An 18,739-nucleotide genomic window follows, 5' to 3' on the forward strand; every position below is an offset into this window, starting at 1 on the left:
TTGTGTGGGTGTGAGCAATTTAGCGCATGAGTGCGATTGAGCAGATGGACGGTGTGAGTGCGTGTATTCATGTGTATGTAAGTGGAAGGTGGTGTGTGTTTGTGTGAGTGAATGGGGAGAGCGGGTGAGTGTGTGTATTCAGTGCAGGGGGAGGAGTGTGTGAATGTATGTATGCGCTGGGGGAGGGGGATGTGAATATATGTATGTGCTGGGGAGAGGGAGGAGGTAGGAGTGAATGTGTGCGTGAATGTGGTGTTTGTGTATGTATGTTATTGGGAATGGGGGTGTATGATGCGAGTGCGTGGGGGTGTGGTTATTTTTGTGTGGGAGTCTGTGGGCGCATATGTGCAGGTATGTGGATGTGTGTGTGAGGGTATCCTGGTGACAGAATGCAAGACCGCCAGCTCTTTCTGGGGGTGCGACCGCCTGGAAAATGCTGGCAGTCTCCCACGTAGCGGTATTACAGTGTCTGCCGTGCTGAAGGTGCTCACCTCCAGCCCGGCGGAACACAGAAAAGAGGCAGGACAGACAGAGTATCAGTGGTTTGGCTTCAGTCAAACCGCCAAACTTGTAATTTGGTGGTCTTCACTTCTGGCCCGTCAGTGGTGAGACCACCACCACAGCCCTGGGGGTCCGACATTTTCCACTTACACCAGACACAAGCAGTAAAAAACATGGGAAATATCACTTTATGTGAAATGGCAATTTTACACCTTTCTCATAATGCAAAATTCAAGAACTAGACAAGATTACACTGGTGCAACCAAATGTCTGAATTGACATATTTCTTTCCTTTGGTCTCTCCTTAGGTGTTTACACATGCCCCAAAAGTATTTGCATTTAAATCCTTCAAATAGGACACATTTGTACTGAAGATTGGCATTAAAACCATATGTAAAAGAAGAACCATATTTTCAACTATGCACGCCCTCTTTAGCTAAGCATCCCCTGATTCATTGCTTTATTTGCATTAGGGCAGAGGTCTCCAAATTGATCCATGACGGCTGGATCCATGAGAGTCTTTAGGTGTCTCCCCATGCAATAAATGCATATAAAGTGCCCGCAAATGGTTTATTGGACTCACTTTAAATCAATCAATCAATTTATAAAGTGTGCTACTCAACCGGTAGGGTCTCAAGGCATGGAGGGTGGGAGCTATTGGTCGAATAGCAATGTCTTGAGGCATTTTCTGAAGGTCAGGAGGTCTTTGGTCTGGTGTAGTTGGAGCAGTAGGGAGTTCCAGGTCTTGGCAGCGAGGTGAGAGAAGGATCTTCCTCTGGTGGTGGTGCAGTGAATGCGGGGGATGGAGGCGAGGGCGAGGCTGGTGGAGCGGAGCTGGCGGAGGGGGGTATGGAAGGTGAGTCTGTCATTGAGGTAGGCCAGACCTGTGTTGTGGAGGGCTTTGTGTGCGTGGGTGAGTAATTTTAAGGTAATCCTCTTCGATACGGGTAGCCAGTGTAATTCTCTGAGGTGGGCAGAGATGTGGTTGCGGCGTGGGACGTCAAGGATGAGTTGGGCGGAGGCGTTTTGGATATGTTACATTTTCATTTGTAGTTTGACTGTGGTTCCTGCATAGAGTGTGTTTCCGAAGTCCAGTCGGCTGCTGACTAGGGTGTGGGTGACTGTTTTTCTAGTTTCAACAGGAATCCACTTGAGTATCTTGCGGAGGGTGTTGTAACAGGAAGAGGTGACTGCGTTGACCTGCTGAGTCATGCTGAGTGCTGAGTCAAGGATGATGCCCAGGTTCCGTACTTGGGTGTTTGGGGTGGGGGTGGCTCTGAGGGAGTTAGGCCACCAGGAGTCGTTCCAGGCAGAGGGGTTGCTGCCGAGGATGAGGACCTCTGCTTTGTCTGTGTTTAGCTTGAGGCGGCTTGACTCCATCCAGTTGGCAATGACGTGAAGTCCCTTGTGGAGGTTGTTTCTTGCTGTTGTGGGGACTTTACAGTCAGTTGTTATGCTGTACGTGGCATAAATCGGCCATCTTGGACCTATCTCATAAAAGCTAGAAATAGGGCATTAAAATCTCTGAATGTGGGAACCAGCCTAAAATGTTCACAAATGTATTTTTATTCACAGCCATTTTAAAAGCACTCTTTTTTCGTGCACTGGGATTTATTCAGGTGAGTGCAGTATCATCTTGGTCACCTAAAACAGTGCTTATTTTGCACCAGTGGTTGCAGGTGGTGGGTACCAGCCCTCATTTTTGGGCATTAGGACTTATGTTTTGTCAAGAGACTTTGACCCTGAGCAAAAGAGAGAGAAAATCAGTAACAGGAGAAAGAGAACGGAAGAGATAACAAAAGTGTGACAACAGAAGACAAAGAGACTGGAAGTATAAGGTGGAGGTAGGAAGATGTGGAATCAAGGTTAGGAAGTCTTAGGGGGTCATTCTGACCCTGGCGGTCATTGACCGCCAGGGTCAACGACCACGAGAGCACCGCCAACAGGCTGGCGGTGCTCTCAAGGGCATTCTGACCGCGGCGGTTTGGCCGCGGTCAGAAAGGGAAAACCGGCGGTCTCCCACCGGTTTTCCGCTGCCCTCAGGAATCCTCCATGGCGGCGCAGCTTGCTGCGCCGCCATGGGGATTCCGACACCTCATACCGCCATCCTGTTCCTGGCGGTTCGCCTGCCAGGAACAGGATGGCGGTATGGGGTGTCGTGGGGCCCCTGGGGGCCCCTGCAGTGCCCATGCCAATGGCATGGGCACTGCAGGGGCCCCCGTAAGAGGGCCCCACAAAGAATTTCAGTGTCTGCTTAGCAGACACTGAAATTCACGACGGGTGCAACTGCACCCGTCGCACCTTCCCACTCCGCCGGCTCCATTCGGAGCCGGCTTCCTCGTGGGAAGGGGTTTCCCGCTGGGCTGGCGGGCGGCCTTCTGGCGGTCGCCCGCCAGCCCAGCGGGAAACACAGAATCACCGCGGCGGTCTTCAGACCGCAGAGCGGTGTTCTGTCGGGGGAACTCTGGCGGGCGGCCTCCGCCGCCCGCCAGAGTTAGAATGACCCCCTTAGTATTCAGCTAATCCGGTATTCATCATATTTATTTATTTGATGAAAACAACTCCAAAAAGCAATAATTTATTGCAACAACATAAAGCGAACATTAAAACGTGTACAGAAATTTAAAATCACCCAGTAAAATGATTTACATATAAAGTGTACGAAATAAGCAATAGATTAGAGTAACAGGATTTTTCTTCCTATATTTCAAGAAAGAAGTAAAATTTCGAAGGATGCAAATAGAAACAGATGCACAATCTCAAAAGAAGATGAAAGAGTGAAAACAACAGAAAATGAAAAGGAGGATCAAGGAACTTCTGTTAATCGGATACGTATGCCAAACGATATCAACTGCTGCATATGTTAATCTATATAAATATGTAACAGTAAGAACGTACAATTTATAATACATTAAACATATCTGAATTATTTCAAGATGGAGGGAAAATAACCTAAGGGGCCTTAAGAACCTACACAATGTCAGGCATTGCAATAGAATACATTGATGAAAATGTGAAGGGTGGCCAACTCCCATATGGGAGGCAGACCACACTTCATGTAACCCCAAAAAATGTACAAGTTTCTTAAAAAAGCATATTCGTATTACAAGTGTGTAGGAGGCTGGCCTGGTTTGTAGTGGTACCAAGGGGTACTTACACTCTGCACCAGGTCCAGTTATCCCTTATTAGTGTAGAAGAGGTGTCTAGCAGCTTAGGCTGATAGAAAAGGGTAGCTTAGCAGAGCAGCTTAGGCTGAACTAGGAGACGTGTAAAGCTCCTACTGTACCACTGGTGTCATATGCACAATATCATAAGAAAACACAATACACAGATATACTAAAAATAAAGGTACTTTATTTTTATGACAATATGCCAAAAATATCTCAGTGAGTACCCTCAGTATGAGGATAGCAAATATACACAAGATATATGTACACAATACCAAAAATATGCAGTAATAGCAATAGAAAGCAATGCAAGCAATGTACAGTCACAATAGATTGCAATGAGAGCACATAGGTATAGGGGCAACACAAACCATATACTCTAGAAGTGGAATGCGAACCACGAATGGATCCCAGACCTATGTGAGCTTGTAGAGGGTCGCTGGGACTGTAAGAAAACAGTGAGGGTTAGAAAAATAGCCCACCCCAAGACCCTGAACAGTGGGTGCAAAGTGCACCTAAGTTTCCCAGAGAGCACAGAAGTCGTGATAGGGGAATTCTGCAAGGGAGACCAACACCAGCAATGCAACAACAATGGATTTCCGGACGAGAGTACCTGTGGAACAAGGGGACCAAGTCCAAAAGTCACGATCAAGTCGGGAGTGGGCAAATGCCCAGGAAATGCCAGCTGTGGGTGCAAAGAAGCTTCCACCGGATGGTAGAAGCTGTGGATTCTGCAAGAACGAAGAGGACTAGGAACTTCCCCTTTGGAAGATGGATGTCCCACGTTGTGAAGAAGCTTGCAGAGGTGTTTCCATGCAGAAAGACTGCAAACAAGCCTTGCTAGCTGCAAGGGTCGCGGTTAGGGTTTTTGGATGCTGCTGTGGCCCAGGAGGGACCAGGATGTCGCCAGTTGCGTGAGGTGACAGAGGGGGCGTCCAGCAAGACAAAGAGCCCACTCAGCAGCAAGCAGCACCCGCAGAAGTGCCGGAACAGGCACTACGAAGAAGAGTGAACCGGAGCTCACCCGAAGTCACAAAGGAAGGTCCCACTCAGGAGTTCGTGCACTGCAGGTTAGAGTGTCGGGGACCCAGGCTTGGCTGTAAAAAGGTAAGGTAGTTTGGCAGTACCCGGGTCTGTGCTAGAGACTCGGGGGATCATGGAATTGTCTCCCCAATGCCAGAATGGCATTGGGGTGACAATTCCATGATCTTAGACATGTTACATGGCCATGTTCGGAGTTACCATTGTGACGCTATACATATGTGGTGACATATGTATAGTGCACGCGTGTAATGGTGTCCCCGCACTCACAAAGTCTGGGGAATTTGCCCTGAACAATGTGGGGGCACCTTGGCTAGTGCCAGGGTGCCCACACACTAAGTAACTTAGCACCCAACCTTTACCAGGTAAAGGTTAGACATATAGGTGACTTATAAGTTACTTAAGTGCAGTGGTAAATGGCTGTGAAATAACGTGGACGTTATTTCACTCAGGCTGCAGTGGCAGGCCTGTGTAAGAATTGTCAGAGCTCCCTATGGGTGGCAAAATAAATGCTGTAGCCCATTGGGATCTCCTGGAACACCAATACCCTGGGTACCTCAGTACCATATACTAGGGAATTATAAGGGGGTTCCAGTATGCTAATGTAAATTGGTGAAATTGGTCACTAGCCTGTTAGTGACAATTTGGAAAGAAATGAGAGAGCATAACCACTGAGGTTCTGGTTAGCAGAGCCTCAGTGAGACAGTTAGTCATAACACAGGTAACACATACAGGGCACACTTATGAGCACTGGGGCCCTGGCTGGCAGGGTCCCAGTGACACATACAACTAAAACAACATATACAGTGAAATATGGGGGTAACATGCCAGGCAAGATGGTACTTTCCTACAAAGTGTCATTAGATTTGTTTTAATCAGTAATCTTCCCACAAATGTTTATTGATTTAGGGCATGATTTAGAGTTTTGCTGATGGGTTACTCCGTCACAAATATGACCAGTATCCTGTTCACCATTTGACGTTTTCCATTGGCTATAATGGAAACATAACACAGAGAATAGGATATGTGTCTCATTTGTGACGGATTAACCTAATTTGCCAACTTCTAAATCAGGTCCTTAATTTTTGACAATGACACATTAGGAGTCTTCTTGTGATCCTTGCAGTAATATACAATCACTTTATGCACATAACTTCTTCACATAGTCATGTCTAGCTGTGTAAGTTTGAGCATGCTGCCAAAGGGACCACTTAAAAGTGTGAGTGTAATAAGAATTCTAAACAAACAAGCAATCCCAGTCCTAAACTAATTGAGAGGACTAAATTTACATGAAAGTTGGTTGGGGCTACGGTGATAGGTGCCTAGTCAAGTTTGTGATACCTTTGTGGGCGGAGGGAGTTAGGGGAGTGGAGGTGAGTGTGATGTGAATTACTATTGTAGGATTCTCAAATGTGGAGATAGCAAGACCCATAGCCATGCCCACTTATGCAGCGGTATTGGGCAAGTGACAATGTCCTCCAGCCTTTGTTCTACCAGTGGTTTTCTTGTGACATCCCAATCCTACTCCGAATGAAGAGTAGCTCCCCCAGTCATTTCCAGTCTTCCACCTATTTTTTCCAGTGACTATGAAGCAAGTGTAGTGAGAAGAAGGGGCTACAAAGTTTGGGTAAGAGAATGGGCTAATTAAAAGATAATCTGTACACGACATGAAGCATCCAACCAGCTCAGATCCCCACTGAAACAATTGTATTTTGTAAGTTTGTGCTGTTTTTGCGCCAAAAAGCGGCGCAAATGCGGCGTTAAAAAAGTATAGATAAGAGCCTCAATATTATTCATGCAATCCTCCTCTTCAGCATCCACTAGTGGTATGTTTGACAAACAATCTGCATCAAAATCTTTACCACCTGACAGATGTTTAACCACAAAATTATACTCTTATATTTTGGAAACCAACCTGGTCAACCTAGGCCACACATTATTCAGATTATTTTGATTGAGTATGTGCACCAAGGGTTTGTGATCTGATTGTAACTCAAATTAACAATCTCATACAACAGAGGGTGTTCCCTTGAGATAGAGGAAAGAAACCCCTGGGAAGGGATGAGAGACCTTGTGAAAAAACTGGATACACTCTCCCAAAACAATATCTCAGCACTAAAAAACTGTATCTGTCTGCCTATAACCTAACTCCTGGCTGGTTGAGAAACTCAGTCAAACACCATGTTTGTTATAATATAACAATCACTCATTCTAATAGTGACATGCTTCATCAACAGGTTCATCATGGCTGCTACTAGCCAGGATGGGCTCAACCATATTCCAGGGAGCACTTTGTATATAATCAAGGTACCTGGGAAAATGTATTAAAAATGACTCACCCATTCCAAAGTGTCCCTTTATTAGCGGAGCGGGTGGGCATGACTAAAATCAACTGTATGTATATTACACATCATAGCGGGGGTACTTCAGGATTAATGGTCCTATGACCCTCAAAACTGGTAGCAACCAGGATGAACCTGATGATGAAGTATGTCAATATTAGAGAGAGTGAGGGTTATATTACAACATATATGGTTCTTGTCTGAGTTTCTCAACCAATCAGGCATTAGGTTATTGCCAGATGGATACTTTTTTGTGTTGAGCTGTAATGACTCTCACTTTGTTTTAGTGACCTAGATCTGAAATCCACAATCTACTCTATTTCTGCCATTCATTGACTCAGTATAGCACCCACCCCATGTAGGCTGCCATCAATCATAATTATAGAAGTGTTCCCCTCATGAAATGTACTCAATGCTGGTGCATTTTCAATTTCATGACATTTTCAAATGCAACATCCAATTCATCAGTCCACAAAAATGTGTGTCCTTTTCTGAACAAAAGTCTTAAAGGTTCAATGCCGTGGTTATAACATGGCACAAAATGGACGTAGTATTCTGCCAACCCCAAAAAGGAGAATAAAGCATCTCTATCCTTAGATGACTTCCTTGATCGCCTCAATGAGACATAATTTCAAGAATGTATTCTTGAAGAGGAATTGCTGTGTCTTAAGTACTCCAGTTCATCTGCAGTAAATTTGCATTTGACACAGGTAATGGTCATACACCTCTGTAGCAGGAATGACAGAACCTTCTTCAAAATCTGATTATGTGCTTCCAGGCTATCAGCAAAAAACAAAATGTCATCTTTATTTGCTTGCACACCTTTAAAATCTCTAAAAAGAATTTCCATTAATTTCTGTAATACGCTGGTGACTTATGTTAACCCAAAAGGTAACCTAAGATATTTATTTGTTCCAAATGGCTTTACAAGAGTTGTGAGTTGAGAGTCAGCAGTCAAGTCAATCTGATGGTAAGCTGATCTTAAGTCAATAAAAGAAATCCATTTTACCCCTCCAAAATTAGTGAACAACGCATGTATCTTGGGAACAGGATGATCCTCTACCACTATGTTCCTAATGAGGGTTCATAAATCAGCACACAGGGGGTCATTCTGACCCTGGCGGTCGGTGACCGCCAGGGTCACCGACCACGGGAGCACCGCCAACAGGCTGGCGGTGCTCCGTCGAGCATTCTGACCGCGGCGGTTCAGCCGCGGTCAGAAACGGAAAGTCGGCGGTCTCCCGCCGACTTTCCGCTGCTCAGGAGAATCCTCCATGGCGGCGGGGCGCGCTCCACCGCCATGGGGATTCTGACACCCCCTACCGCCATCCTGTTCCTGGCGGGTCTCCCGCCAGGAACAGGATGGCAGTAGGGGGTGCCGCGGGGCCCCTGGGGGCCCCTGCAGTGCCCATGCCAATGGCATGGGCACTGCAGGGGCCCCCGTAAGAGGGCCCCACTGTGTATTTCAGTGTCTGCAATGCAGACACTGAAATACGCGACGGGTGCAAACTGCACCCGTCGCACATACCCACTCCGCCGGCTCCATTCGGAGCCGGCTTCCTCGTGGGGAGGGGTTTCCCGCTGGGCTGGCGGGCGGCCTTCTGGCGGTCGCCCGCCAGCCCAGCGGGAAAGCCTGAATGGCCTCCGCGGTCTTTCGACCGCGGAGCGGCCATATGGCGGTTCCCGCGAGGCGGGCGGCAACCGCCGCCCGCCTCACTCGGAATCAGGCCCACAGTCTGTTTTTCCTGATTTGTTTCTGTGCCACCACCACAGGGGCAACCCACTGCAAAGAATCACAAAGCTCAAAGATGCTTTGGGAACATAGATCTTTAAGCGTTTGTTTGAGTTCTTCTCGGGTGCAAAGTAGGACAGGACAAACTTTGTGTACCACAGGTTGTGTCAGAGCTTTGAATCTGATCTAGCATTTGAACCCTTTGACTACACCCACTGGCTCATGAAACAAACAGCCAAAACTCATGCAAGATATCAGCAGTGTCCCTGACCTCACCAACATAGGCATTAGGTAACTCAACTATAGAGTTATCTGAGCCTGGTCGAAGATTTAAACCATCCTAGCCAAGTCTTACCAATCAATTATGTCCTTACCCATAGCCACGTAAATTCTGGTTATAGATTTTCTACCCAAGCGTTCTACATTAGATGTAAAGTACCTTAACAACTCAATGTGGTTTTCTCCAAACACTTTGGGATTTACATCAGAAGGTTCCAGGGACACTTTATGGCTCCACTAACTATAGAAAGTAGTATCCCTCAGAATGGTGATAGAGGAACCGGAATCAGTCATCACCTGTAAAGAATGTTGTTATTAACAGCATCACAAAATTGCCCTTTTACCGGTGTACTTACAGAATTGAATTCAACCATAAGAACTACAATGCTGGGTGTTTCTAAACAAGTGTTGAGTTCTAGATAAACACTCCTTATTCTCTCTGGAAATTTGACGCTCATCCATACAAAATGAAAATGACCCATTTTTTTGCACAACTAACAATGTTTGCCTATTGCAGGACATCCTTTAAAATAGCTAAGAATGTTCTTTAAACCACATTTGGAACAAGTGCCTGTAGACCTTTGGTTAATGTTCTTCACAGTTCTCCCATGCTTGTTAACTACACAGATGTAATCTGTCTGTTGTTCAAGATTTGAAGTAGACAAGGCAATAATTGCAGTCTCTAGCCCTCATTATGATATTGGAGGTAAATGCCACCTACTGCCACGGGGACGGCCGCCAACATACTGCTGCAGTGGTGAATATCCGTTCGCATATTATGACACACACACCCCAATCCAACAGAATACAGCCACATACACAAATCTGCCAGCCCAAAAGTTAGTGCAAAAGTGGCGGTCCCAACACCTATACCGTCACACCAACAAAACAATGCCCATCGCATTATGACCCACGAATCAACATGGCAGACATTTAAAGACAGTAAATCATTGACGGGAAATAACATCATGCTCAGAATGGACACCCACACACAAAACAACACTACATTTGCCAATAAGAAAAACACCCACCTGACACTCATACACACATCACACCCACCCACAGCACTATAAAACACACGTCCACAGTACCCACAACCCTTTACGATTACAAATCATTGCCACAGGACTGACACCAAGACCACTTCGACAACTAGACACACACCACTTACACCCATCCATCCATCACCCACCCCACAATACACACCTCACCACATTACTCAACACACTCTCACCAATAAACCCCACAACACCCATGTCCCCACAAAGGAACCCCTGTTTCACTGAGGAGGAGTTAAGGGTCATGGTGAAGGAAATTGTCAGGGTAGAGCCATAGCTGTTTGGAGCAAAGTTACAGCAAATATCCATTGCAAGGAAGATGGAGCTATGGTGGAGAATCGTGGACAGGGTGAATGCCATGGGACAGCATCCAAGAACAAGGGGCGACATCAGGAAGATGTCGAACAACCTACGGGAAAAGGTACATTCCATAGCAGCAAGGCACCAGTTCACCATACAGAGGACTGGTGGTGGACCCCCACCTCCTCCCCCAAAGCTCACAGCATGGGAGGAGCAAGTCTTGGCAATACTGCTTCCTGAGGGACTTACTGGAGTAGCCGGAGGACTGGACACTGGTAAGTCAACATCTAACACATCACCCCCCTTACCTGCATGCCATCTCACCCCCTCACTCCCATCACTCCACTCCATCCCACACGCTGCACCTACACATATGAGTAACCCCAATGCCAAGCCCTGCATGCCATACCAATGCATGGACAGCCCTCCCAGCCCTGCATGGACACCTATCACCAAAGCATGCATAGCATAGGGAAACCAACAATCCCACAATACATCACCATACACAAGCAAAGGTGGCAGGGCAAAAACAACCATAGAGGGGAAGATACAGATGTGCAATATGTCACAGGCATGAAGCATAATACATCTCTTACATACCCACAGGTGCCCCAGCCAATCTCAGTGGAGAGGAGGAGCCACAAATATCCAGTTACCCAAAAGAAGATGCCCCCAGTGATGACAGTAACTCTGGACTTCAGGATCTGGACCAATAACCTGGCCCATCAGGGACCACAGGACAGTCGGTCACCCCAGCCCACTCAAAGACCACCACAGAGCCTCCCCCATCAATATTCAACACCACAGCACTCACTCAGCATACCCACACCTCTGTCCCTAGGAGACATCAAACAGCAGTGTGCCCACCTCTACAGGGACTCCAGGGCACACTTCATACCTAAGACAATCAGGTACCTGGGGTCAGTGGCAGTGGGCAAACCATTCAGGGGACAGAGGCACAGGCCACCAAGGACACTGGGAGGACCGCTGTGCACCAAGGGGAGGACAGGACCGACTTCCCAGTAGGCACTCTCCGAGATCTTGGGAGCCTATGAACATTCCCTGGAAACTATGGGCCAGATCCTTGACAGCCTGCAGGAGAACAGGCGGCTGCAGGAGGGACAGTATCAGGGGATCAGGGAGGACTTGAAGGCCATTAACACCACCCTGATCTCCATAGCAGGGATGCTGGCAGACATGGCCAACATCATGAGGGAGACAACAGCACACCAGTGGGCCCCTACCACCAGCCAGTCCATTGACCAGCCCTCCACTTATGCTGCTGCCAGTGGGAAGGAGGCCCCGCCACAGGACCCACAGGCCACCAGCATCCCCCTCTGCAGAAGGTGAACCACCCGCAAATGGTCCCTGCGACCCAGACAGAAGCCAGAGACACTTGCCAAGACCCCTGCCAGGAAATGAGACTCTCCTGATTGTCCCACTCAGTCACCTTGTCCACTTTGAACTGTTGTTGCTCCCCTTCCTATGACCCCTTGGCACCTGGACCCGTGCTACAAACAGAATGGGACAATACTCTGGACTTTTCTCCATCAACACCCTTCAACACAACATGACTTCTAGTATTTTATGTGTTGAAAATGTGTATTTATGGAAACAGTTACATCCATTGCAAATGAATTGAACACTGTGAGAGCATAGAAAGAATGACCTGTAGCTGGCTATAGTCAGCTCATCAGTACACAAGTGTTTTATCACTAAAATCTGTAAAACAACAAATCATAGGTGACAGTAAGTAGAAGTAAAAATAAGTTAATGCCATCATGCCACAGCCACACAGTCCTAGAAATGTGCAGTTGCACTGTCTCACCTGTGTGTCATTGGAAGTACTGATGGCTAACTGATGTTCTGTTCTCCTCATCCTCATCCTCAGCCTCTTCCTCCTCACCGTCATAAGGGTCTACTGCATGCCACTACTATCTGGCAGACTTCTCAGGTGAGCAGAACAGGGATCCACCTGTCAGATTGAGGCACCTGAACATGGACTTCAGGAGGCTGAAGGTCCTCTCAATGATCCACCTGGTTCACCTATGTGCCTCATTATAACATTCTTCAGCCCTTGTCCTGGCATTCCTCACAGGGGTCAGCAGCCACAATAGGTTTGGGTAGTCAGAGTCACCTGCAAGTATTGAGGAACAACATTTAGCCACACATAATCCTATGGGGTCAACACCAAAGGCATACACTAATATACAGTAGTGGGGACCAAGGCTCACCTATTAGCCACACCCTGTGCCTTTGTAGTTGGGACATCACGTTTGGGATGCTGCTATTCCTCAGAACAAAGGCATCATGCACCGACCCAGGATATTTAGCATTGACGTGGGAGATGTACTGTTCCGCTATACACACCATCTGCACATTCAGTGAGTGAAACTCTTATGATTCCTGTACACCTGTTCATTCTGGCGGGGGACACAAACACAATATGTGTACCGTCAATCACCCCAATAATATTGGGAATATGTCCAATTGCATAGATTCCAGCCTTCACAGTGGCCAAATCTTCCACCTGGGGGAAAGCAATGTAACTGCACATGTGTTTCATCAGGGCAGACAACACTCTTGCCAGCACGATTGAGAACATTGGCTGTGACATTCCTGCTGCCAAACACACTGTCACTTGGAAAGAACCTGTTGACAGGAAATGAAGCACTGATAGCACTTGCACAGGAGAGGGGATACTAGTCGAATGACGGATAGATGAGATCAGGTCAGGTGCCAACTGGACACACAGCTCTGTGATTGTGACCCTGGCCATTCTATAGGTGAGTATAATGTGCCTGTCCTCCAGTGTAGCTAAGCCCACCAGGGGTATGTCTCCACCTCCTATTTATCCGCAGCAGGAGGTATCTATGGCAAAGTATGTGCCAATCTAATCTGTGATGCAATAATTGTCGATTTTCCTGTTTCCCCCCTGAAATGGTGACCGACTGTCCTGTATGTAGGGACAGGTGGGAGTAGGTAATTCCGCCAATGTTGGGTGTCATGGCGGAAGGCAGTCTTGCACTGCCGTGCAATTCCTCATTGGATAATATGGGGCCCTATGGAGTACAGTGGCCAATAGAGATCTGTGCCAGTGATGATGGTGTACACCACCGCGGACGTGACTGCCATTTTTTATCTGATTCCTCACTTGCTTCCTGACCTTCTACAGGAGAACACCTACACTGCATGTGCTGCTGTGACCTTTGTCTGGAACCTACCATGGCCTGTGTGACAGGGAAAAGGGCCCCAGCCTTCACTTCGGAGGAATTGGAGCGGCTGGTGGATGGGGTCCGACCCCACTACTGACAGCTGTATGGGCCTGCAGACCAACAGGTGAGTACACTTTGGGCACGATGTGTGTGAGAAGAATGCATGGAGATGTGTGTGAAAGCATCACGTAAGGGTGTGGGGGTGTGGAGGAATGTCTTATGGAGGTGTACATGGTGTTCGCTGGGCTATATGTGTGCCAAAAGTGATGGAAAAGGGTATGGTGGGACATTTGTGTGACAGGCTGGACAGTTTGATTAATGGTGATCTCTTGTCTGTATTGCCGCAGCAGGACAGCGCCCATCAAATGAAGGGAATATGGCGTGCCATCACCAAGGACGTGCGGATCCTGAGGATCTATGGCAGGCAGGGCACCCACTGTCAGAAACGGTGGGAAGACCTGAGATGCTGGGCATGGAAGACAGCGGAGGCCCAGCTGGGGTTGGCCTCTCAATGAGATAGTGGTGCTCGTCAGACCCTGACCCCCCTGATGGCCCGCATACTGGTGGTGGCCTACTCTGAGCTGGATGGGCCCTTGAGGGAATCACAGCAGCCACAAGGGGTGAGTACAGTGGGTATCAGTGCACATTTTGTCTGGTGTGGAGGTATCCAGGTGGTGGATGTGTGTTAGTGGGTGCCCCTAAGGCCAGGCCAGACATTGCAGCGGGGGTCTTCTGAAGGGTAATGAGTGTATGGCAAATGCAGGTAACTTAGTTTGTTAGCAGTCCATTTCAGCCAGGGCATCGTGGGTCTCAGGAGTGATGTAGTTGGCGGTGTGTGCCCCTCATCTTGTCTTTGTGACTAGCCATATCACTGGTAGTGCAATGCATAGTGCTTAAGCCTGTTCCCTGTGTGTGACGGTGGTGTTGGTGCAGTCATTGACCAAGTGCATCCTTTGTCTCTCTCCCCCCTTTCTTGTTTTGTCATCCTGTCCTTGTGTGCATTAACATCATCAGGTGGAGGAGCAGGGGCACCTGCAACAGAGAGAGCTGCATCCCATAGGACCCAGGAGGCGGAGTCCACCAACGCCGAGGGAACCAGTGGGATGGAGGGTGAGGTGAGCACCTTGGCGGAGACTGGAGGAGACAACACAGACTCAGATACCTCTTCTGATGGGAGCTCCCTGGTGGTGGCAGACACCTCTGTGACCACTCCAGCTGCAGGTACAGCCACCATCCCCCGTACCAGCACCGCTCTCCCAGCAGCCCCTGAGCGAGTTGCCCGTGCCCACTCACCCAGGAGGGTAGGCATCTCCTTCGCCCAAGGCACCTTAGGCCCTGCCCCAGTCAGCCCTGCTGGCCGAGTGAGGAGGCTATTGACCTCCTGAGATCCATCTCTGTAAGGCAATCAATCATTGTCTGACATCCAGGGGCTGGTATTCCAGATGCAGCAAAGCAATGCATTTCTGGAGAGCATTCATGGTGGATTGGTGGCCCAACAGAGATCGATTCAGGCTCTGGCCTCCTCTCTGATGGCAGACATTGTCACTGTTTCCACCGTCCTACCTCCACCTTCCACTTCCCAGTCCCATTTTCCTCAACCCCAACCCATCCCAGGCACACATACAGACGAGCATGCACACAAGACAACACCCAAGAGTGTCACAGGCAAACACAAGCACCCCACTACATTACACAAGCACTCACGCAAACATCATACAGTTGCAGATTCGACAACATCCACTGCCTCCACTTCTCCCCCGCCTCTTCCACCTCCCTCCCAGTCACATCCACACTCACACCTGCATTCACTACATCAACATCCACCACCAGCATCACCACACCAAGCAGAACACTCACCTCACTGGCAGACACCTCCACAACAGCCATGCATGCGTCTCCTCTGTCCCCCCACCCCATCCTGCCCGTATGAGGAGGATACCAAAGACCTAGCCCAGCACCTCAGCCAAACAGTCCCCGGGGACAGTGGTAGCACAACCTACTCATGGTGGAAAGGATACCACAACTTTACACAAAGGGAGAGTATATGGGAGCAAGAAGAACACACACCGTACTCGACTCCCAAAAAACAATACTAAATCACAAATGAGAGTACGGGGTTCTTGTAACGTAAGTAGGTCGGTAGTGTATCAATTGTGACACTAGACCACTCGTATACCTCGACTAGAGGTGAAATGTGGGTGAGCTGTGGAGTGGTGTCTGGTCTGTGAGGGGGATTTCCTTTACGGACTAGGTGGTCTCACACACTATATAGGGGGTCATTCTGACCTCGGCGGTAAAAGCCGCTTACCGCCGGTCAGAAGGCCGCCACAATACCGCTGCGGCCGCGGTCAGCCGCCACGGACATTCTGACCCACAACTGCAAAACCTCCGAAAATCTGCCCTCCACTGCAGTCCGCCACATCAGCGGCCAGCGGTAAACTGGAGAAGACCAAACCTCCATCGCCACGCCAACAGAAATACGCCCATCCCATTATGACCCGCAAATCGACGCGGCGGTCATTCAACCGCGGTATTCCATTGGCGGTAGACCCCGCCGCGGTCAAAATACACACACCTTTACAAACCCCTACCACATTGGACAATTTGAAAGGCACACACCTGAAACCCATACACACACCACTCCCACACATCCAATACCATATAAAACACACACCCACATCACCCACAAACCCCTACCAACAAAAACCAGAGACGAAGGAGAGAGAGAGACACATCAGAGAATAGATAGCCAGACACACAGAGGCACACCGCAACATCACACACACCACATAGAAGCACAAAGCACCACACACCAACACACACATCATCACATACACCACCCCACCCCACACCTCATACACACCACCCCATGGCACCACAAAGGCACCCACACTTTTCGGACCAAGAACTCCGGGTCATGGTGGAGGAGATCATAAGAGTGGAACCCCAGCTCTTCGGCTCACAGGTCCAGCACACCACCATAGCAAGGAAGGCGGAGCTCTGGCAGCGGATCGTGGACAGGGTCAACACGGTGGGACAGCATCCCAGAAATAGAGAGGACATCTGCAAACGATGGAACGACCTACAGGGGAAGGTGCGCTCGATGGTCTCGCGACACAACATCGCAGTGCAGAAGACTTGCGGGGGACCCCCACCCACTCCACCCGAATTCACAACATGGGAGCAAGAGGTACTCAACATCCTGCATCCTGATGGCCTCGCTGGAGTACACGGAGGAATGGACTCTGGTAAGTACAAGGCCAACCACTTCACCCCCCCCCAGCATGCTAACCCCCACCCTCACCCCCAACCCCCCAGCACACATCCTCCCTGAGAATGTCTCCCCAGCACAACCCACCCAACCCCAACCCCTGCATGCCACCCCCAAACTATGGACACCCACCACCTAAGCATGACCACTGCACATACTCATCACCCCCCCCCCACAAAACACCCTCACAACACCTCCCCCAAGGGAATGCCAGCACTGGGGGACAAGGGCACCTATAAAACGCAAGCTAATGCACACACAGAAACAATAACCATACCCTCTTACCCCATGCAGGACCCGAACGACAACACACCGGTCAGGAGGGACCAGAAATGTCCATCCCACCCCCGGAACAGGCCACTAGTGATGACAGCAGCTCTGTCGACCTGGAACCTGACGACCAGCCCGGACCATCGGGGACCTCTGGGCAGTCGGTTCCCCTCACCCAGACACAGGCCACTGCAGACCCAAACCCCTCTGGGAACAACCGCACAGCTCCCACCCAGCGGGCCCATGCCTCTGTCTCTAGGACATGGTCAAGCGGCGGTGTGTCTACCACTACAAGGCCCCCAGGGTAACCCACCAACCCAACAACAACAGGGACCTGGGGGCAGTGGGAGTGGGCACACCGTCCAGGGGACAGAGGCCCAGGGAAACAGGGCAACTCGGAGGGCTGCTGTGCGACAGGGGGGGGAGGAGAGGCCCAGGGAACCCACTCTCCAAGAGGCCCTCACCACCATCATGGCTGCCTACCACCACTCACAAGAGACGATGGCGACGGTACTGGCCAGGTTCCAGGAGATCCAGGCACAGCAGGAGCAACGCTACATGGGGTTCAGCGACCAACTCAGCAACATCTCAACCGCTATGGGGAGCATAGTCCAGGCCCTGAACCGCATAGAGGACACGTTTCGGGACCATGTGGCATCACACAGGGCCCCTGTCACTAGCCAGGAACAGGAACAGCCTACCACCTCTGCCGGCGCTAGTGGACAGGAGGCCCCACCACAACGACAGCCCACCAGAACCCCACCTCCTGCTGAAGAACAACCGCCCCGCAAAAAGAGCCTGAGATCCAAAAAACCGACAGAGTAGGATGTCAAGTCCCCCGCCAGCATCACATACCCCCTGAAGTCCTCCCACTGTCCCACATTGCCACCCTGTCAAACCTTGAACTGCCCCTGCTCCATCCTGCCACAGGCATATGGACAATGCACCTGTGAGACTGAGAACTGGACTCCGCCATGGACATTACTCCACCCCCACCCATCACTGTTTCACTATCATGTACCAATATCTATGCACTAATAATAAATCACACATTGCACTGAAATCAATCAGGACTCAGCCTGTCTTATTTACAAATGTATGACACATTACATATCAATTACGTATTGTGAACATTGTGAATTACACATACCGAGGTAACTTAGCATTAGTCCATGGGCCAACCAAGCCGAGGTCACGCAGTGGCTCATACAGCACAGAAAAGGGAAGGGAAAATCAAACATCATGTTCATAGGTCTGGGGGGAAACCGACAAAGTTGAGATGCAGGAGGCTTTCAGGAAATGTAAAATGGCATGGGTGATCATTACCTGTGTGCTACTGGAAATACTGTGCTATTACTCTGTCCCTGTTGTCTGTGTCGTCCTCTGAGTCTTCCTCCTCTTCACTCTCCGCAGGCTCCACAGCTACTTCAACACCACCATCTGCACCATCCTCCTGCAGGAAAGGAACCTGACGTCGCAATGCCAGATTGTGAAGCATACAGCAGGCCACGATGATGTGGCACACCTTCTTTGGTGAGTACATCAGGGATCCCCCAGTCATAT

Source organism: Pleurodeles waltl, chromosome 4_2 (assembly GCF_031143425.1).
Source record: "Pleurodeles waltl isolate 20211129_DDA chromosome 4_2, aPleWal1.hap1.20221129, whole genome shotgun sequence".
Lineage (NCBI taxonomy): Eukaryota > Metazoa > Chordata > Amphibia > Caudata > Salamandridae > Pleurodeles > Pleurodeles waltl.